Raw genomic sequence first — 23746 nt, forward strand, 5'->3', positions numbered from 1 at the left:
ATTTAGGGAAACAAAAGTTATTTTAAGTAGAGACAACTTACTCTATGCACATTTTCTTGTTAAAATCCTTATCAAAGAAAAGAAATGGAGGCAAAGAATTAGTGTCTTGAAAAATCTTTGGACTAAAACATTTACACAGTTATTTTTTTGTTGTTTTTTTAAATATAAATTTATTTATTTTAATTGGAGGCTAATTACTTTACCATATTGTATTAGTTTTGCCATACATCAACATGAATCCACCATGGGTGTACATGTGTTCCCCATCCTGAACCCCCTTTCCACCTCCCTCCCCATACGATCCCTCTGGATCATCCCAGTGCACCAGCCCCAAGAATCCTGTATCATGCATCGAACCTGGACTGGCAATTCATTTCACATATGATAATATACATGTTTCAATGCCATTCTCCCAAATCATCCCACCCTCTCCCTCTCCTGCAGAGTCCAAAAGACTGTTGTATACATCTGTGTCTCTTTTGCTGTCTCACATACAGAGTTATCGTTAGCATCTTTCTAAATTCCATATATATGCATTACTATACTGTATTGGTGTTTTTCTTTCTGGCTTACTTCACTCTGTATAATAGGCTCTGGTTTCATCTGCCTCATTAGAACTGATTCAAATGTATTCTTTTTAATGGCTGAGTAATATTCCATTGTGTATATGTACCACAGTTTTCTTATCTGTTTGTCTGTTGATGGACATCTAGGTTGCTTTCTGGCTATTATAAACAGTGCTGCAATGAACATTGGGGTACACGTGTCTCTTTCAAGTCTGGTTTCCTCGGTGTGTATGCCCAGCAGTGGGATTGCTGGGTCATATGGCAGTTCTATTTCCAGTTTTTTAAGGAATCTCCACACTGTTCTCCATAGTGGCTGTACTAGTTTGCATTCCCACCAACAGTGTAAGAGGGTTCCCTTTACACATTTAAATATTAAAAATAAAAAGAATTGAGGGCACCACCAAAAAAAAAAATTTGCTGAAAACAGCCCAAGCTGAGGATTTAAGGAGAGAAAAGTTAGGAAGAGCTGAACATGGAAGGGAATTATGACAATCTGATGAGATAAACTAGCTTATTTCTTATGGGGTTTAATAAGGCATTTGTGCTAATTTAAGCAAGCCCTGTAGACTGATATTCTCAGTTGATTAGATCATGAAGAGATGAGCCCCATCTTTGCAAAGATCTGAAGAAAACAAATTAACAGAGCAATAAATCATGGACTTTTTGACAACATCTTCTTAATGTTCTACCTAGATATAAATCAAGTTTCATTGCAGTGGGCGTCTTTTTCTCATGAATTATGATGTGGAGTTGTGCTTATTTTATTTATTGTGTATCATTTGGCGTCTCATTTTTCAGCTGGTTTCACAAGGGAGGGTGACAGGAATACTATACTGCTGCTTTTTAACTAGATCTCTCCAGAAGTACTTGTTTATACCAGTTTCTATATTAGCATTTTCTCAGTACTAATGGAGAGATTTGTGATGTTGACTCTGTCCCCAGTAAGCTTTCTTTAATGCTAAGGAGTGCCTGAAATGCAAGGTTTGGAGTTAGATCTGCGTGGTCTTCAGTAAGTTATTTTGATTTCAGCATCCTTGTCTGTGAAATAGACATGTCCAGTACCTCCATGAAGGGTTATTTTGAAAACTAGAAATGATGTATGTAAAGTGGCTACCAGACTACCTGGAACATGCAAGGAACACAACAAATATCAACTAAAACTATTAATTAGTGAGATTACTGGAGACCTTGTATAGCTATAAAGCTCAACTACCATATCTACACTTCATAGTCCTTCAATCTGATTTGGCTTTGGTGATTACTAAACAGCTATTTTGCTTCATTTTGTTACTTTAATTTTTTTCTGAAGCACACAAAAGCAATTGGCCTCTTTTTTGGCCAGAGCATTAGCATTTTTTTTCTAGAGCAGGACTCAGCAAATTCTTCTGTAACAGGCCAGACCATAAATATTTGGGGGGATGCAGTTTCTGTTGCATCCACTCAGTTGTGCCATTGTAGCAAGGAGGCAGTATGCAGGGCATGGCTGAGTCCTGATCAGACCTCATTTATTACAAAACCATGGGACTGGCCAGATTTGAGCCACACGTATTTTGCTGCTCTAAAAACTACCAGTATAATAGTACATGACACTTGGTACCTTTTGGACTTACCTCCTAACGATTACCTTTAATGATTTTATTTTACAGATATTGTTGATATTTTGGGTGGTATTTCAAACATAGAATTTTTTTAAAGTTCCATATCTCCCCCCACCCCCAGCTTTACTGAGGTATAACTGACAAATAAAACAGTAAGATTTTTAAAGTGTACAAAGTTATGATCAAACATGGAATTTTTATTGTTTCAGGAATGTTTACCAAAAATCTCCTTTACAAATAATTCACCCAAATAACTCAAAGAAATCATATATAGAAAAAAAAAGTCAACTATAACCTAATAGAGATCAGGTCCTAATATCTCCATCTAAGAAAAAATAGTGTATGAATCACACTTACAGCAAACAGTTGTATATCTGTATAAAATATTGTTTAAAAAATTTTAGGACTGTTGTCTCTTTAAGGAACATTTTATTTTTTTTTAATTTAATTTTATTTTATCTTTAAACTTTACATAATTGTATTAGTTTTGCTTAAAAGAGATTACTTTTTTAGTGGAGTTGGATTTCTAATTGTATTTGGGTTAAGCATGCACACAGCTACCTGGTACCTCTGTCTTTGAACTTGAAAAATTCTAGCAGGCTTTCAATAGGGAATCCGTGTTCACTGTGTGGTATAGCAAGATAGGCGGTCACCAAGTGATCTTGCCATTGATGTGATGAGGGGGAAAGATGACACATATGTACATCAATGGCCTAGGTAGGCCTCTGTAGGTGTTACTACCCTATTCCCTACTAGTGGTTCTATTATCAGTTTATCCCTCACTTACAGATGGTAACAATATTGCTTCTAAAGAAATATCCCTGGGACTTCCCTGGTGGTCCAGTGGAAAGGATTCCACCTGCCAGGGCAAGAGACATGGGGTCGATCTCTAGTCCAGGAAGATCCCACAGGCCATGGAACAACTAAGCCTGTGCACCACAAATACTGAGCCTGTGCTCAAGAGCCTGCAAGCCACAAATATTGAGCCCACATGCTTGCACTACTGAACTCTGAATGCCTAGAGCCTGCTCTAGAGCCTGGGAGCCGCAACTACTGAGTCTGCGAGCTGCAACTCCTGAAGCTCGTGTGCCTAGAGCCTGTGCTCCACAGCAAGAGAAGCCACCGCAATGAGAAGCCTGTGTACCACAATGAAGAGTAGACCCTGCTCACTGCAACTAGAGAAAGCCCACGTGCAGCAACGAAGACCCAAAGCAACCAAAATTAATTAACTAATTTAAATTTTTTCTTCATTTTTTTAATGTATTATTTGTGTGAAAAGTATTATAAACCTACAGTACTATATGGCCGGTTGTGTTAGTTGGGTACCTAGGCTAACTTTGTCAGATTTATAAGCCAATTGGACTTAGGAACATGTCTTCAGAATGGAACTTGTTGGAATGTAGGGGACTAAAAGTACGCGGAACATGCACTTTGCTCTGGTATGAAACCTGTTTCCATTTTGTCAAATGAAAAATGCAGTGCCTCTTACTGATGGGCAAGAATAATTTAGACTTGTTCTCTTTGATGTTTCATTATGGCCAGAGCAGAGAGATCCTGGCTTTGTGCACAAGTGTCAAGATGGCTTATAGAAAGTGAGGGCGGATATTGACTGGGGAAACAAACTGCTGGGAAGAAGTGAACTTCCTGCATTGAAAGTTAGTTTGCGGACTATGGTATAAGAACATATAATTAAAGAGTAATAAAGGTGTAAAAAGTAGTGAACATAATTGTTGTTTAGTTGATCAGTCATGTCCAACTCTAACTCCATGGACTGTAGCCCACCAGGCTCCTCTGTCCATGGGATTTCCCAAGCAAGAGTACTGGAGTGGGTCACTGTTGCCTTCTCCAGAGAATCTGCCCACATTCAGGAATCAAACCCACATCTCCTGCATCCTCTGCATTGGCAGGCAGATTCTTTACCACTGAGCCACCAGGGAATCCCCACAGGGATTCTAAGGTGAAAGAATCAAAGAGAAGATAGCATGGGGAACATGGAAGGTAGACAGGGCCAGAAGATTAAAATACATGAGCCAAGTGTAAGCAGCCAATCCGGAGGTCAAACAGCTACAGAAACCTCTTAGAATTCATGCAGGAAAACCAAGAACAAATCCCAGAGCCACTTGGAGGGCAGTGAGGATGTAGCTTCAAGTCTCATCAACAGACTGGAGTAAAGGAAGCATTAGGTCTAAGCAGGCTCCACAGTGGAGGAGTACAGCGGGGACTGAAGACTAGAGAAGCCAAGTGTGTGGCCAACTTCTGATTTCTTGCCTCTGAACTTGTTTTGTTCTTGTTAACAAGCCTAGCAAGGGAAGTAAAACACTTCAACGCTTCTATTTTTTAAAAAATCACACAGAAGATTAGCTATTTGGAAATAGGTTGCCCCATGCATAGGCAGTTGAGCTAGAGTTTAGAACTCACTTTGAATATTCTGTTTTGGTCTTTCCCCTCTGCCTTTAGCAAGGCCTTCTGCATTTTGCTGGATGGTGTTTTGTGAGGCTGCAAATTGTAGCGGAGAACAGACCGACTTTTGATTGCTTTGGTTTTTGTTAAAGTACAAAGGCATAGTTCATCAGGTTGATAGAGGGACTGAATGTTCTAAAAATTGGGAGAGGGAGCAAGGAGGGGAAATGGTTCATGCTTTGCAGCTAATTGCTCTCAAACAGTTATTTCTTTCTTCAAGGTGTTTTGTCTTTTTGGTTTTCCTCTGTGGTAATTACCACCAAACATGCCATCTGTCAGTATCTCGTGTCATTACACTGCAGATTTTAAGTGCGCCCGTAGTCTTATATATAAATCACTTATGCTTTCATATGACATTTACCGTCTTCAAATTCAACATAAGTTGCTGCACAACATCATCGACAAGCCGACGCATCTCTGGCAAATCTGCAATCGATTCTGGCATCCTCTGCTCCTCCTGCCTTCTGCCAATCAATCAGCATCCCTGACAGGGAGGTTCCAGAAACATCAAGAGTCGTCCCCATTGTTCACATCCCAGGAACAGTCTCGGGGAGATCCTCGTGCTTGTTCTTGCATTGGCCAAGTGCCAGTCTGATGAAAGGAACTTGGCAACTTATGTAATAAGGAGGAAATGGTTGTATGGTGCAGCTGGGGTTTTATTTCAGCAAGAATGGGTTTCATTCTGTTTTGTTTAACTTTGGAATCATATGTTTTCTCGAATCCAGGTGTGCTTTCCCTCTCATTTATCCATGCTTCCTTGCTCCTGGCATCACACACAGGTAGGCCTTCCCCACCTTCCACCTCCAGAGCTGGATTCTCCACTACTGTGATGGATGAATGGCTATCACCCAGGAGGGCCAGCGTGAGAGGGTGTAAAAAGACTCATTTTTCTTCCAAAGACTGCAACCTTAGGTTTTGTAGAGTTCCCCAGCAAGTTCTTCTTTACCAGCCATATCAGGATAACAACAGTGTTACTTCAATAACCAGGTCTGTTTCTGGACTTGCTCTCAAGGAGACTGCAGGGAAGCTTAAGGGCAGCACCAAGGTAGGCATGGCATGGGAGAGAAGATGGGTAACCATGAGACCGTGCAAGGCTCTGCCAAAGAGGTCAGAGGAATGTAAGGGAGGGTACAAAGGGCCTCAGAAAAGATGAGGTAAAAACCTGATGTGGGGAAAAAAAAAAAAAATCCTGATGTGGGAGGGAGAGAGTGGGAGGGAGGTTCAAGAGGAAGAGGACACATATACACTTATGGCCGATTCAAGTTGTTGTTCAGCAAAAACCAACACAATACTGTAGAGCAATTGTGTGTGTGTACTCAGTTGCTCAGTTGTGCCCAACTTTTTGCATCCCCATGGACTGTAGCCCGCCAGGATCCTTTGTCCATGGAATTCTCCAGGCAGGAATACTCGAGTGGATTGCCATTTCCTACTCCAGGGGATCTTCCTGATCCAGGGATCAAACCCAAGTCACTGGGCCTCCTCATTGGCAGGTGACTATTTACCACTAGCACCATCTGGGAAGCAATTATCCTCCAAATAAAAATAAATTTAAAAAAAAAAAAAAAAAAGAACACCTGATGGGCTCCTCTCAGAAAGGAGCCCTGGGAAAAAATCTAGGTGAAAATATGGTCAAGTACTTCTAGAATTTCCTCTTTGATTTTAAATTATCGGCAATGTTGTGGGGTAAGCTCTTTCCAGTATTTGACATTTTTAGTCACAGTCTGCTCTATATGGAACCTTGTGTTGGTGGCATTTTGGGGAGTGAAGAGATTGGGGGTGGTGGTGTTGCCGAGAAGAACCAATTCTGACTCCGTGCTGGAGCTGTTTCTTTGACTTGCTTCTCATTGCTGTTGTTATCAGAATCATATATAAAGACTTGCCTCAAAAGACCCTGCCCCACTGCCTGACTGTTAAAGAGCCTTTGTTCAGCTCCTAGAGAGATAATCTGACCCTGCACACCTGTGAATGGCTGCAAAGAAAAGAAGATATTAACACACCCTTTCCAAAGGCTAGCCCTTTCAGGGGATATTTTGCAAGGCTGATGGCCCTTTTTACTTTCTTTCCTCACTGCCTCTCCCTCTTTATTCTGCTTTTTGACTTTAGTTCCTCATTGCTTCTCTTTCTGGTTCTATAAAAGAACCTGGCATCCAAACCCTGACAAGATGGTTACTTTGAGACATTAGTCTGCCATCCGCGCGGTCAGCCAGCTTTCTGAATAAAGTCGTATTCCTTGCCTGAACACCTCCTCTCGGAGTTACTGACCTTTCAGGCGGCAAGCACAGTGAGCTTGGACTTGGTAACAGAATGACACTGTGTACAAAAAGGACACCATGTGCCTTATGGCAAAGATGCTCCCACACCAGAATGAATCCAGAGGGTATTTAAAGCTGGAGCCAGATGTGACCAGGAGAAAAGTGAATACTTCCAGGGAGAGATGGCAGGGCCACTGCTTCCCCACAGAAGAGAAATGGATGTTCTGGTTGGTTTGTTGCCACTCAAGACAAGGTGATCCTGGCAGAGATCTCAGCTTTTCAGTTGTACTCCTTGACCCACTCTTTATTGTAGTTCAATTCACATGATAATCCAAGTGCTATTGAATCTTTATTACAGTTCAAAGTCATGTGAGGATAGAGGATTGTGAATACAGGGAGGGATGTGTGCAGGGAGGTGGAGAAATGGAGGCTCTCAATATTGACTGTTTTAAGAAGTTTCAATTCAAAGGGGAACCTGTAGGCAGAATGTTCACATAGCAGTTGCAGCTACTGCTACTGCTGCTAAGTCGCTTCAGTCGTGTCTGACTCTGTGTGACCCCATAGACGGCAGCCCACAGGCTCTCCCGTCCCTGGGATTCTCCAGGCAAGAACACTGGAGTGGGTTGCCATTTCCTTCTCCAATGCATGAAAATGAAAAGTGAAAGTGAAGTCTCTCAGTCGTGTCCGACTCTTAGCAACCCCATGGACTGCAGCCTACCAGGCTCCTCCACCCATGGGATTTTCCAGGCAAGAGTACTGGAGTGGGGTGCCATTGCCTTCTCCAAGCAGTTGTGGAGAGAGGGCAATTAGAAGGGTGGTGACAGGGTATGGCAAAGAAAGACAAACCAACATAGATATATTGCATAGTTTTCTGGTTATTGGTAGCCACTGAGAATGTTCATTGACTGAGGAAGGAGCCACCAGTAGAGAGAGCGAAGACACTGGAAGAAGAGGATAAAGGAATAGGACATTTTTAAATTTCACTCATGCTATATCCTTTAGTATGTTGTTTCATTTCCATTCATTTAAAAGTATATTTTAATTTCTATTCTAATTTTTTGGCTCACTTTTTTTTTCTCTTTTAGAGTGTGCTGTTTAATTTCTACATGAATGTGTGAAAGTCGCTCAGTCGTGTCCTACTCTTTGTGACCCCATGGACCACACAGTCCATGGAATTCTCCAGGCCAGAATACTGGAGTGGGTAGCCTTTCCCTTCTTCAGGGCATCTTCCCAACCCAGGGACTGAACCCAGGTCTCCCAAATTGCAGGCGGATTCTTTACCAACTGAACCACAAGAGAAGCCCAATAAAGCGTTTTCCAACTATTGATTCCTCATTGATTCCTAATTTCATTCATTGTGGTCAGAGAAGAGACTTTGTATGACTTCAATTCCTATAAATCTATTGAGACTTGTTTATGGTCTAACGTATGACCTACTTTTAAAAAATCTTATGTGCCCTTGAGAAGAATGTTTAGTGTTTTATAGATGCCTGCTGGATTGTGTTGGTTTATAGTGCTGCTCAAATCTTTTAATTCCTTGTCAATCTTATAGCTGTTGTATATTATATTGTCTTTTTTATTGAAGTGTCATTGACATACAACACTATATGAGTTTCAGTTGTACAATATAATTACTCTGTATTTCCCTATATTGCAATTGACCCCCACAACAAGCCTAGTCACTATCAGTTCTGTTCAATTCAGTCACTCAGTACTGTCTGACTCAGTACTGGACTGAAGCACACCAGGCTTCCCTGTCCATCACCACCTCCTGAAGCCTACTCAAAGTCATGCCCATCGAGTTGGTGATGACATCCAACCATCTCAAACTCTGTTGTCCCCTTCTCCTCCTACCTTCAATTTTGCCCAGCATCAGGGTCTTTTCCAATGAGTCAGCCCTTCACATCAGGTGGCCAAAGTATTGGAGTTTCAGCTCCAGCATCAGTCCTTCCAATGAAAATTCAGGACTGACTTCTTTAGGATGGACTGGTTGGATCTCCTTGCAGTCCAAGGGACTCTCAAGAGTCTTTTCCAACACCACAGTTCAAAAGCATTAATTCTTCGGCACTCAGCTTTCTTTGTAGTCCAATTCTCACATCCATACATGACTACTGGAAAAAACCATAGCTTTGACTAGATGAACCTTTGTTGGCAAAGTAATATCTCTGCTTTTTAATATGCTCTCTAGTTTGGCCATAGCTTTCCTTTCAAGAAGCAAGCATCTTTTAATTTCATGGCTGCAGCCATCATCTGTAGTGCTTTTGGAGCCCAAGAAAATAAAGTCTCTCACTGTTTCCATTGTTTCACCGTCTATTTGCCATGAAGTGATGGGACCAGATGCCATGAGCTTAGCTTTATCAATGTTGAGTTTTAAGCAAAATTTTTCACTCCCCTCTTTCACTTTTATCAAGAAGCTCTTTAGTTCTTCACCTTCTACCATAAGGGTGGTGTCATCTGCATATCTGAGGTTATTGATATTTCTCCTGGAAATCTTGACTCCAGATTGTGCTTCACCCAGCCCAGCATTTCTCATGATGTACTCTGCATAGAAGTTAAATAAGCAGGGTGACAGTATACAGCTTTGACATACTCCTTTCCTGAATTGGAACCAGTCTCTTGTTCCATGTCCAGTTCTAACTGCTGCTTCTTGACCTGCACATAGATTTCTCAGGAGGCAGGTCAGGTGGTCTGGTAGTCCCATCTCTTTCAGAATTTTCCACAGTTTGTGGTGATCTACACAGTCAAAGCTTTTGGCATAGTCAATAAAACAGAAGCAGATGTTTTTCTGAAACTGTCTTGCTTTTTTGATGATCCAATGGATGTTGGCAATTTGATTTCTGGTTCCTCTGCCTTTTCTAAAACAAGCTTGAACATCTGAACATTCATGGTTCATGTATTATTGAAGCCTGGCTTGAAGAATCTTGAGCATTACTTTGCTAGTGTGTGAGATGAGTGCAATTGTGCAGTAGTTTGAGCATTCTTTGGCATTGCCTTTCTTTGGGATTAGAATGAAAACTGACCTTTTCCAGTCCTATGGCCACTGCTGGGTTATCCAAATTTGCTGGCATATTGAGTGCAGCCCTTTCACAGCATCATCTTTTAGGATTTGAAATCGCTCAGCTGGAATCACATTGCCTCCACTAGCTTTTTTCATAGTGATGTTTCCTAAGGCCCTCTTGACTTTGCATTCCAGGATGTCTGGCTCTAGGTGAGTGATCACACCATCATGGTTATCTAAGTCATGAAGATCTTTTTTATATACTTCTTCTGTGTATTCTTGCCACCTCTTCTTAATATATTCTGCTTCTGTTAGGTCTATAACATTTCTGTCCTTTATTGTGCCCATATTTACATGAAATGTTCCCTTGCTATCTCTAATTTTCTTGAAGAGATCTCCAGTCTTTCCCATTCTATTGTTTTCCTCTATTTCTTTGCATTGATCACTGAGGAAGGCTTTCTTAACTCTTCTTTCTATTCTTTGGAACTCTTCATTCAAATGGGTATATCTTTCCTTTTTTCCTTTGCCTTTAGCTTCTCTTCTTTTCTCAGCTATTTGTAAGGCCTCCTCAGACAACCGTTTTGCCTTTTTGAATTTCTTTTTCTTGAGAATGGTCTTGATCACTGTCTCCTATACAATGTCATGAACCCCCATCCATAGTTCTTCAGACACTAGTCTATCAGATCTAGTCCCTTAAATCTATTTCTTACTTCCACTGTGTAGTCATAAGGGATTTGGTTTAGGTCATACCTGAATGGTCTAGTGGTTTTCCCTACTTTCTTCAATTTAAGCCTGAATTTGGCAATAAGGAGTTCATGATCTGAGCCATAGTCAGCTCCTGGTCTTGTTTTTGCTGACTGTATAGAGCTTCTCCATCTTTGGCTGCAAAAAATATAATCAATCTGATTTTAGATTTGAGCATCTGGTGATGTCCATGTGTAGAGTCATATCTTGTGTTGTTGGAAGAGGGTATTTGCAATGACCAGTGTATTCTCTTGGCAAAACTCTTTTAGCCTTTGACCTGCTTAATTTTGCACTCCAAAGTCAAATTTGCCTGTTACTCCAAGTGTTTCTTGACTTTCTACTTTTGCATTCCAGTTCCCTATAATGAAAAGGATATCTTTTGGGGGTGTTAGTTCTAGAGCGTCTTGTAGGTCTTCATAGAACCATTCACCTTCAGCTTCTTCAGCATTACTGGTTGGGGCATAGACTTGGATTACTGTGATATTGAGTGATTTGCCTTGGAAATGAACAGATATCATTCTGTCTTTTTTGAGATTGCTTCCAAATACTGCATTTTGGAGTTTTTTGTTGACTATGAGGGCTACTCCATTTATTCTAAGGGATTGTTGCCCACAGAAGTAGATATAATGGTCATCTGAGTTAAATTCACCCATTCCAGTCCATTTTAGTTCACTGATTCCTAAAATGTTGATGTTCACTCTTACCATCTCCTGTTTGACCACTTCCAATTTGCCTTGATTCCTGGACCTAACATTCCAGGTTCCTATGTAATATTGTTCTTAACAGGCAATGACACAGTTGACTGTAATGATATAAGGTGGCTCAGCAGTGAAAGAATCTGCCTGCAATGCAGGAGACACAAGTCCAATTCCTCGGTCAGGAAGATCACCTGGAGAAGGAAATGGCAACCCATTCCAGTATTCTTGCCTGGGAAATCCCATGGATAGAGGAGCCTGACTAGCCACAGTCCATGGGGTCACAAAGAGTTGGGCATGACTTAGTGACTGAAACTGCCACCACAACCATTCATTTGTGGTCAGGAAGAGCCTGACAATAAAGAGACACTATCCATAATTACATATTAGCTTGTATTAACAAATTAATACAAGTTAACTTGTATTAGTATTTAGCTGTATATTAACTTACGGGTTTAGTTTGATAAACTTTGCTTAGAATTTTGTACTTGCTTTGGTCTGAAAATATGGGTGCTGGGTATTTAAGTTGGAGGCTGTAAAGCTCTGCTTCAGAGGGAAATCACTCATTCTTTAAGTTGGAAGACAGGAGATGCCACTGGCCTGGAACTATTTCATTCTCTTCCGCAGGTCTTTCTCGGTGTTGGAAGTCTTAAAATTTACCTTTTTCTCCCTGACACAAAACTCAATTTTCCAGTGGTGAACTAGGCATCAACTTCAGACAACCTTGCAGCTTGGTGCGGGACACAAGCTACAGCTACTTCTTCTGGACTGCAGTGCAAGTTTTTGTTCTTATGAAACTGCATAATTTGAGAATCTCCCATTGATGTCTCAAAACAATAGGGTTTATTGTTCTTCAAGATTTAGTTATTATTTTGTGAAAAGTTTTTCTGAGTACCTAGTCAGTCATCAGCTAAAAGTAGACCTCACCTGGAGCTTCCAGGATGGCTCAGCAGTAAAGAATCCATCTGCCAATGCAAGAGATGCTGCTTTGATCCCTGGACCGGGAAGATCCCCTGAAGAAGGAAATGGCAATGCGCTCCAGTACTCTTGCCTGGGAAACCCCAGGGATGGAGGACCCTAGCTGGCTACAGGCCATGAGGTCTCAGAAGAGTTGGACACAACTTAGAGACTAAACAACAGCAAAGATCTCACTTGCTCTTCACCTCTCTGAAATATGGGTGCTGCTCTTCCCGTTGAGAGGGAGGCTTTCTCTTGTATCCACACTTAGCTCTTCATCTTGCAGACTAACTCCATTACTTATGTTCTTGATTCCATAACCTTGAGTCTCTTCTCTGTTCTTTTCTATTTGTTATCCTTTTCCTCCAATGGCTTCAATCTCTCCCCTACTGGTGGCTCCTCCCCCCCCCCCTCCCAAATTTATGAACATTCTTAGTGGCTACCAGTAACCAGAAAACCAAGCACCATATCTATGTTGGTTTGTCTTTCTGTGCCACACTCTCTCCCCATTCTTCTAACTGCACCACCACCACCCCCCAATTCCATCCACAACCACTATGCTAACATCCTGCCCTCATGCTCCCCTTTGAATTTCAACTTCTTCATCAGTCAACGTTGACAGCCTCTATTTCTATACCTCCCTTTCTCAACTCACAGCAATTTGGCATCTGCTCCCAACCCTGCACTGAAATTGCTATTTCTAATATTCCCAAAGGCTTTCTACACCAGTCAGAACTGTCCAGTTCTTATCTTACTAGACCTTTCTGTAGCATTTACCAATTCTGACCACGCCTTCCTGGAAGCTTAGTCTTCTAAGCTTCCAGTGGATTTTAAGATTCCACTTTCCACTGGCTTCTCAGGATTCTCTCTGACCTCTTCTATTTGACAGCTTCCCTCCTTTTGTCCAGCTCTGGAAATAGTGTTCTTCCCCAAGTTTCTGACCTTGGTGCCCCTTTATCCACAAACATATATTCACTGATTGTCTTAAATCTATTTTGCCATATCCTAAACTCAAAGACATGTTTAGGTGTTTAGATGCCAAAGATGGAGAAGCTCTATACAGTCAACAAAAACAAGACCAGGAGATGACTGTGGCTCAGATCATGAACTCCTTATTACCAAATTTAGACTTAAATTGAAGAAAGTAGGGACAACCACTAGACCATTCAGGTATGACCAAAATCAAATCCCTTATGATTATACAGTGGAAGTGAGAAATAAATTTAAGGGACTAGATTTGATAGATAGAGTGCCTGATGAACTATGGATGGAAGTTCGTGACATTGTACAGGAGACAGGGATTAAGACCATCCCCATGGAAAAGAAATACAAAAAAGCAAAATGGCTGTCTGAGGAGGCCTAACAAATAGCTGTGAAAAGAAGAGAAGCAAAAAGCAAAGGAGAAAAGGAAAGATATAAGCCTCTGAATGCAAAGTTCCAAAGAATAGCAAGGAGAGATAAGAAAGTCTTCCTCAGTGATCAATGCAAAGAAATAGAGGAAAACAACAGAATGGGAAAGACTAGAGATCTCTTCAAGAAAATTAGAGATACCAGGGGAATATTTCATGCAAAGATGGGCTCAATAAAGGACAGAAATGGTATGGACCTAACAGAAGCAGAAGATATTAAGAAGAGGTGGCAGGAATACACAGAAGAACTGTACAAAAAAGATCTTCACGACCAAGACAATCACGATGGTGTGATCACTCACCTAGAGCCAGACATCCTGGAATATGAAGTCAAGTGGGCATTAGATAGCATCACTATGAACAAAGCTAGCGGAGGTGATGGAATTCCAGTTGAGCTATTTCAAATCCTGAAAGATGATGCTGTGAAAGTGCTGGACTCAATATGCCAGCAAATTTGAAAAACTCAGCAGTGGCCACAGGACTGGAAAAGGTCCATTTTCATTCCAATCCCAAAGAAAGGCAGTGCCAAAGAATGCTCAAACTACTGCACAATTGCACTCATCTCACACACTAGTAAAGTAATGCTCAAAATTCTCCAAGCCAGGCTTCAGCAATACGTGAACTGTGAACTTCCAGATCTCCAAGCTGGTTTTAGAAAAGGCAGAGGAACCAGAGATCAGATTGCCAACATCTGCTGGATCATCGAAAAAGCAAGAGAGTTCCAGAAAAACATCTATTTCTGCTTTATTGACTACACTAAAGCCTTTGACTGTGTGGATCACAATAAACTGTGGAAAATTCTGAAAGAGATGGGAATACCAGACCACCTGATCTGCTTCTTGAGACACCTGTATGCAGGTCAGGAAGCAAGAGTTAGAATTGGACATGGAACAACAGACTGCTTCCAAATAGGAAAAGGAGTATGTCAAGGCTGTATATTGTCACCCTGCTTATTTAACTTCTATGTGGAGTACATCATGAGAAACGCTGGGCTGGAAGAAGCACAAGCTGGAATCAAGATTGCCGGGAGAAATATCAATAACCTCAGATATGCAGATGACACCACCCTTATGGCAGAAAGTGAAGAGGAACTCAAAAGCCTCTTGATGAAAGTGAAAGTGGAGAGTGAAAAAGTTGGCTTAAAGCTCAACATTCAGAAAACGAAGATCATGGCATCCTGTCCCATCACTTCATGGAAAATAGATGGGGAAACAGTGGAAACAGTGTCAGACTTTATTTTTCTGGGCTCCAAAATCACTGCAGATGGTGACTGCAGCCATGAAATTAAAAGACACTTACTCCTTGGAAGGAAAGTTATGACCAACCTAGATAGCATATTGAGAAGCAGAGACATTACCTTGCCAACAAAGGTCCGTCTAGTCAAGGCTATGGTTTTTCCAGTGGTCATGTATGGATGTGAGAGTTGGACTGTGAAGAAAGCTGAGCACCAAAGAATTGATGCTTTTGAACTGTGGTGTTAGAGAAGGCTATTGAGAGTCCCTTGGACTGCAAGGAGATCCAACCAGTCCATTCTAAAGGAGATCAGCCCTGGGATTTCTTTGGAAGGAATGATGCTAAATCTGAAACTCCAGTACTTTGGCCACCTCATGCAAAGAGTTGACTCACTGGAAAAGACTGTGATGCTGGGAGGGATTGGGGGCAGGAGTAGAAGGGGACTACGGAGGATGAGATGGTTGGATGGCATCACGGATTCGATGGACGTGGGTCTGAGTGGACTCCAGGAGTTGGTGATGTACAGGGAGGCCTGGCGTGCTGTGATTCGTGGGGTCGCAAAGAGTTGGACACGACTGAGCAACTGAACTGAACTGAACTGGGCTGAAACTCTTAAGATCATATCCAACTCTCCACCAGCCATATCTACTTGGCTCTGCCATGAGCATCTCATTCCAGACTTGCCCCAAATTAAGCATATTTGTTCAACAAATAGTATCTACTATATGCACAAGATATACATAATCCTACATTCATGGAACTTTTGGTCATCACCTTAATACACAAAGAAATGTTCTCTGTGTCTATATTTCTTCTCTTAAAGAGATAGATCACTGTCATCTGTCCACTCAACCAAGCCAAATGCCTAAACTTTTTCTTAGACCACACATTCTCTTTAAACTCCTACTTTTAATTTGTTCTCAAGTCTGTCATTTGTACCTCCTCTTGGTTTTTTCCCTCCTATGGACAGAGGAGCCTGGTGGGCTACAAATTCAGATGCAACTGAAGCAACTTAGCATTCATGCACTCATTTTGGTATGATTCAGATCTTTATCATTTTTGCTAGGATAAAAATAGCACCTCCCAATAGGTTTTCCGTTTCTCTCACCTCTCCTTTACAATGCTTTACATTACTGTCATTCTAGTACCCTGACTTACATCACACCCTTCAGAGGTTTTCTGTTGCACTGGATTGGAACACAATCTTTATTTGTTTCCTGATCACTACTGTTTTCCAGCAGTCTTATTTCTCAGCCAGCACACCCCCACCCACCTTGTAGTAGGTTTATAGAGAAATTATACCTTGTTGGAGCATAAATGTGAATTCTTGAAATATTCCTTCTAACAAGTTTCCTTTTTTCCATTGGACAATCATTCTTTAAAATTTTATCAAGATCCCACAACTTTCTGGTCATCGTTGTTAGAACAAACCAATTTCAGTGTTTAAGAATCAGCCTGGGAACTTCCCTGGTGGTCCAGTGGCTAAGACTCTGCACTCCCATGCAAGTGGCCTGGGTTCAGTCCCTGGTCAAAGAACTAGATCCCACATGGCACACCAAATATGAAAGGTCCTTCATAACACAACTAAGACCTAGTGGGGCCAAATAAAAATAAATATTAAAAAAAGAATCAGTTTTGATCTCTTAAAAAGCATTTTCTTTTGGACTCAAAATCAGGTCATTGTTTGTTTCAAAATATCATTTCCTTTTTCTTTTGTCAATTTCTTTAATAAACATAAAATTACATAAATTAATAAGTATAGCATTGTGTCATTAGGTCTGCAACATATATAGATGAATTATATATAATAATGATAGCACAAAGGAGAATACTATTTTTAAAAAAACCATATGCCAACAAATTAGATAACTTTTATATTATGTACAAATTTCTAGAAAGACATAAATTATTAAACTGATTCAAGAAGAAAGAAAACTCTGAATGATATATAAGAAAGATGTTAAATTGGGAAGAACAAAACAGCACAAAAGAAAATCTCAGGACTTCCCTGGTGGTCTAGTGGTTAAGAATCTGCCTGCTGATGCAGAGGACAAGAGTTCTATCCCTGCTCTGGGAAGAGTCCATATGTCTCGGGCAAATAAGCCTGTGCATTAGAACTACTGAGCCCACTCACAACTGTTGAAGCCTGAGCTCTACAGTCTATGCTCTGCAATAAGCATAGAATGAAATGAAAAGCCCTCGCACTGCAGCTAGAGGGTAGCCCCGACTCGCCACAACTAGAGAAAGCCCTTGCACAGCAATGAAGACCCAGCACAGCCAAAAATAAATAAATAAAATAAATTTTAAAAAATAAATATTCAGGTTGATATATGGCAAAACCAATACAATACTGTAAAGTAATTAGCCTCCAATTAAAATAAATAAATTTATATTTTAAAATGAAAAAAAAAACTAAAAAATAAATAAAAGGCCTTGTGTACTCAAAAATCCTCATAGCTTCCATTGGACGTATTTTCATTTAGGAGAAGGAAAAATTCTCCATTTTTTTGAGCTATTCTTTTATGTCAAGTCTACAAAACTGCATGTAACTTCATAAATATTTTTAAGAGATACAGCTTTGTAAATATTTAATATTCTGCTAATTTGATTTTGAATTATAAATGTCAAGTATTCTGTTTTGGGGGTTTTTATATTTTATTATATTTTGTTAAAAAGGAAAAAATTTACATTTTTAGAATGCTTTTATGAGTAAATTTAATGTACTGAAAATATAAATTTTAATACATAAATAAAAGAAAAGCCAGACCCAAAGGGCTCTCCCCATTGTATCATCTTAGCACCCTTTTCAAAATCAGTTGACCACAGACATCAGTATCTGACTCTGAATTCCCAGCTGTATCCACTGGTCCCCATGACTCATATCTTCACTTCAAGTCAGCCCAAGAAAGATGTTGTTGTCTGGCTTGGGAGCACCTGCTCTTTATATCTCTGTTCAGTCCTAGTAGCTTTAGTATTTAGAGTAGGGAGAAGATTAGAGAAACAGCGGTCAATCCTATTTAGTCTGATGCTATTGGAGAAGGCAATGGCACCCCACTCCAGTACTCTTACCTGGAAAATCCCATGGACAGAGGAGCCTGGTGGGCTGCAGTCCATGGGGTCGCTAAGAATTGGACACAACTGAGCGACTTCCCTTTCACTTTTCACTTTCATGCATTGGAGAAGGAAATGGCAACCCACTCCAGTGTTCTTGCCTGGAGAATCCCAGGGATGGGGAGCCTGGTGGGCTGCCATTTATGGGGTCACACAGAGTCAGACACGACTGATGTGACTTAACAGCAGCAGCAGCAGTGGACTTTACTGATGTGGTTTCCATGCAGGTTTCACCTGGTGCCTCTGTCCCTGCGGAGATCCCCTTAAGGAGAAGTCATGTCTCATAATTTGAGTGAACCTTCCGTGGGTTGGGATCACCATTTGCTTACCCTGCTGGCTGCCTGAGAGGCTTTGTGGCTCTGTCCTTCCACTCATCCCTGTCCTTCCATGTTCCTTTGCATGGAACTACCCAACAACTCCCCAGGTGTTCTTTCTTAAGAACACTGATTCTCAACATGCTGATTTTCTGGCATTTTGCCCCTCAGATCCTCTGTCCCACAGTTTTCAGGCCTTCTCAAGGCAGATAACCAGCATCCTACCTCCAAAAGACCAGAATTCAGCATCAGTCTTTTTTTTTTGGTTCAAGTTCTTTGCCAAATTTGAGAGTGCTTATGACAGGCACTTTTCTCCTTCCAGCGGAGTGGAGGGGCTGTCAAGGACATTCAGTTCCTAGATTCCCAGAACCCTCTCCCCACGTCTGTCTTGCAGTGTGAGTGACATTACCTGGGTGATCCAGAAACCAGTACACGCCTGTCAATATGACTGAGGACTGCCATTGGTAATGGTTTGCAGAGCTGTTCCAATGTTATTTAATGGCACAGAACTGTACTTTAAAATGGTTAAGGTGGTAAGTGCTATGTTATGTATATTCTATTATGCATATTTTCTATAAAAGAAAAACCATTGAAATATGAAATACCAAAGGGAATGAGGGGGGCAGGGCTTCAGCTCAGTAGGCTCCTAGTTGAGGAGGGAGATGTCAGTTTTCCTTTGTTACAGGTTTCCTTATTAAGTTCTTTTGGAGCTCTCTTAGTTTGGGGTTGCTGTTGTTCAGCTGCGAAGTCATTTCTGACTCTTTGTGACCCCAAGGACTGTAGCATGCTATGCTCCTCTGTCCTTCACTGTCTCCCAGAGCTTGCTCAAACTCATGTCCATTGAGTCAGTGATGCCATCCAACTATCTCATCCTCTGCTGCCCCCTTCTCTGTGAGATAGATGCATTTCCTTTCCATCTTCAGCAGGGAAGGGAGGGAAAATCACCATTCTCAACAGGCACTGCACACCCTATGGAGTGGATGACTTTCTTCTCCCTGGGCTTCCCTTTACATTGTTGGAAGTGAGAATGCCTCTTGGTTTGGGCTATTCGGACTTTTGCCTTCTCAGTAATCCCCCTGGGGCTGTGAGTAGCCCATTCTACAGGGGCTGGAGTCTATTTAGAATGTGAAGTGCTTAGTGGGTTTTTGTTTGTTTGTTCTCTGCTTTGAGCATTAGTCTTGATTCCAGAATAAGATAATCTCACTTGACAGTCTCTCGCATGAATTTGTGCTGATACAGGAAAGTATAAAATGGGAAATGCTGTAATAGAAGTTATGAGAGGATAGAAAGCTGCAAAAGTGTAAGGATTTGTCACATCACCTTGCCCTTGCAGGTAAACGCTTCCTATCTTTATTTAGAAATGAGAAGAAGGAAGACCTCCCCCAAAAGTATTATTGTGGTTCTGATTTGTATGTTTTCTGCCCTTCCATATCTGCCTGCATTCAATGTATAATTGGCCCAAGATCCCAGGCTGAATTTGGAGGCAAAATAGGGATGTAATCCAGTAGGTAAAGCTCAGTTTCAGACCCTCAGAGTGGGGATGGGGGTCTACCTTGACAGTGTACATGGATGAGCCCTCTTTCCTTACGCCTTGAAGCCCTTGCTCTTGGAAGCACAGGGTTCCAAGAGACCACTTGGGCTGCTGCAGCTGCTGCTGCTGCTACTAACTCGCTTCAGTTGCGTCGGACTCTGTGCGACCCCATGGACTGCAGCCCACCAGGCTCTGCCATCCATGGGATTTTCCAGGCAAGAGTACTGGATGGGTTGCCGTTGCCTTCTCCGACGTGGGCTGAAATCGAAGTAAATCTGTAGTAACTAGATGAACCAGGCTAGACCCAAGGGTACCTAACTTGGGTCCTCATGGGTGTTCATCTGACTCTTGATCTTCATCTATCAATAAGGGAGGTGGCCGGGGTCCCATCTGGATCTCAGTAGGTTCTAATAACACAGAGATGTTCTAATTCTACAACTTCAGACTTCAAAGTCCTTGATTGTGGGAAATGAAGAGATAAGCAGAAGACGTGAAGAAGTCCATGGGTCGTGACGAGAAGCTGCCGGTGCAGCCGCCATCTTGAAGCACCAGGAGCTTCTTAAGCTTGATTGTTCTGCCTCAGCTCTGGCAGGACTCAACTTTGACCGTTTGGAAGAAGCAGTTATTAAAAATTCTGCATGTGCTAAGGCAGATGTATGTCATTTTTAGAATATGGCTTTAGTTTTCTATTTTGAGAAGGCATTTTATTCAGTTTCCAGTTGGTCAGCATTACTGAGAGACACACATCAGAGGTTACTTACAGAGCAGGCTCACTTGGGAAAGGGAGAGACTATGATCCTAATGCATATAAATGCAGTCCTTTCAAAGGGAAGCAACTTAGTTTCAACTCACGATGCCACCGTGTCCGGCTGGACCGCAGCTGCCATTTCCCTTTTCAGTTTTATAGGGGCTTTTTTTTTTTTCACCATACCACACAACTTGCAGGATCTCACTTCCCTGACCAAGGATTGACCCCACACCCTTGGCAGTGAAAGCACAGAGTCCTAACCTCTGGAGAGCCAAGGAGTTCACCATAGCTCAGTTGTCTTATATATATACCACTAAGAAATTCTCAAGTTGTCCAGTCCCTCAATTGTTTCCCACTCTTTGCAATCCCATGGACTGCAGCATGCCAGTCTTCTCTATCCTTTACTACCTCCCAGAGTTTGCTCAAACGCATTGAGTCAGTGTCGCCATTCAACCATCTCATCCTCTGTCATCCCCTTCTCCTCCTGCTCTCAATCTTTCCCAGCGTCAGGGTCTTTTCTAATGAGTCTTCTCTTCACATCAGGTGGCCAAAGTATTGGAGCTTCAGCTACAGCATCAGTCCTTCCAATGAATATTCAGAGCTGATTTCATTTAGGAAAATCAGAGATGCTTGAAATAATACTCTTCATTATTTTTGGAACTTTTTAGCAGAAGGAAACTGTTGTATATCTTGATGTAAGATACCAGGTTCCATGTGGAACCTTTCATCAAGGAGTAAGTTACAGCACAAGCAACATTTCCTCTCTGTTATCACCGATGCTGGTTTTAACACCGGAATGGGCTGTATTCACACATTTAGCACAGAACTGAATTTAAGAAAAATTAGTTCCCTTTTTGTTGAGGAATGAAATGCAATGGCCATAAGCATATGTAAAATTTGAGGAGTAATGATAAATATATTCTCCTGTGTAACCACTACCACAATCAAGATATGGAACATTTTCATTAACACAGAAAGTTCCCTCACTTTTACTGTTATTCTCCCAACCCCCCCACAGGCAAACATTGCTCTCTTTGTCATCATAGATTACTTAAGCCTGTTCTAGAACTTCATACAAATAAACTCATACAGTGTGTATTCCTCTTGGTCTGGATTTTTCCTAACATTGTGTTTTTGAGGTTCATCCTTATTACTTCTTATATCAGTAGTTTTTTGAGCTTGTAGATCTGTGAGCTAATTTTTTTTCACCAAATGTGGAAAATTTCAGTCATTATTTCTTCAAGGTTTTTTTCACCCCATTCTTGCTCCCCTTGCCTATAGGGACTCCAATTAGGTGATACTAGACCTCTCGATCCTGCCCTGCGTGTCTCTGAAGCTCTGCTCACATTTCAATTCTTTTTCTCTCTTCCTCTCAGGGTGCATTTCTACTAACATGTCTTCAAGTTCATTAACTTTTTTTTTTTTTTTAAGGAAAATTAGCTGTTATTAAGGTACTGTGCTAAGCACTTTACAATTTTAATTCAACTTATTCTCAACTGTTAACTCAATTAGTCCTCAGGCTGTATCACCATTTTATAACAGAGGAAACAGGCACAGAGTAGTTAAGTTACTTTCCCAAGGTCACACAGCATTTAAAAGACAGAGGCAGAATTTGAGCATGACAGCCTTGCTCCAGAGCTTAGGCTCTTACCTAATGAAATGTTATGACTCTGTGCAAGTTCATTACCTTTTTATTCTTCAATATCTTCTTACATTCATCCACTGAAAATAATATTTCAGATATGATCACCCTAAATTTCAGAATTTTCATTTGTTTTCATAGTTTTTATTTCTCTGTTGAGATTATTATGACATTATTTTTCTACTTTAAGTCCTTACACATATTTATCAGAGCTTTTTCAAAGTTTTAGCTTGCTGATTCTAACATCTGAGATTGTTTCTGTTGGTTGCTCTCTTCCCTTGATTATGGGTTACCTCTACCCATTTTTATTAATGTGCAGTAGTTTTTGGTTATATACACAGCAGTCTACATAATGCATTATAGAGACTTGCCTCCATTGTCTTTCTCTTATGAATGTTGATTTGGTTTCATAGACATTTCAGTTTGCTGGCTTGTCACCTTGATCTTAGGGATGTTTGGTATGATCATTTTTTACAACATATTCCCAGAAAGCCTTTACTTAATGTCTAAGCCCTCTAATTTTGTAGGACTCAAACTCGAACTCTATTCCCCCAACAGGAGTGTGCAGGAAATACGTTTTTTTGCTCAGCTCTTCTAGACTTTCAGTTGTTTTCTTCTTAGCATCTTGGAGTTGCTCTTATTATACACAATTATTTTGGCCACCTGAATCACTGCAGATGGTGACTGCAGCCGTGAAATTAAAAGACACTTACCCCTTGGAAGGAAAGTTATGACCAATCTAGATAGCATATTCAAAAGCAGAGACATTACTTTGCCAACAAAGGTCCGTCTAGTCAAGGCTATGGTTTTTCCAGTGGTCATGTATGGATGTGAGAGTTGAACTGTGAAGAAGGCTGACCGCTGAAGAATTGATGCTTTTGAACTGTGGTGTTGGAGAAGACTCTTGAGAGTGCCTTGGACTGCAAGGAGATCCAACCAGTCCATTCTGAAGGAGATCAGCCCTGGGATTTCTTTGGAAGGACTGATGCTAAAGCTGAAACTCCAGTACTTTGGCCACCTCATGCGAAGAGTTGACTCATTGGAAAAGACTCTGATGCTGGGAGGGATTGGGGGCAGGAGGAGAAGGGGACGCCAGAGGATGAGATGGCTGGATGGCATCATGGACTCGATGGACATGAGTCTGAGTGAACTCTGGGAGTTGGTGATGGACAGGGAGGCCTGGCGTGCTGCAATTCATGGGGTCGCAAAGAGTCGGACACGACTGAGTGACTGAAATGAACTGAACTGATGCGAAGAGCCAACTCATTGGAAAAGACCCTGAGCCTAGCAAAGATTGAAGGCAAGAGGAGAAGGAGGTGACAGAGGATGAGATGGTTGGATGGCATCACTGACTCAATGGACATGAGTTTGAGCAAACTCAGGGAGATAGTGAAGGACAGCAAAGCCTAGAGTGCAGCAGTTCCTGGGGTCACAGAGTCACACATGACTTAGGGACTGAACAACAACAACATACACAATTCAGGGATT

Source organism: Bubalus kerabau, chromosome 5, assembly GCF_029407905.1.
Source record: "Bubalus kerabau isolate K-KA32 ecotype Philippines breed swamp buffalo chromosome 5, PCC_UOA_SB_1v2, whole genome shotgun sequence".
Lineage (NCBI taxonomy): Eukaryota > Metazoa > Chordata > Mammalia > Artiodactyla > Bovidae > Bubalus > Bubalus kerabau.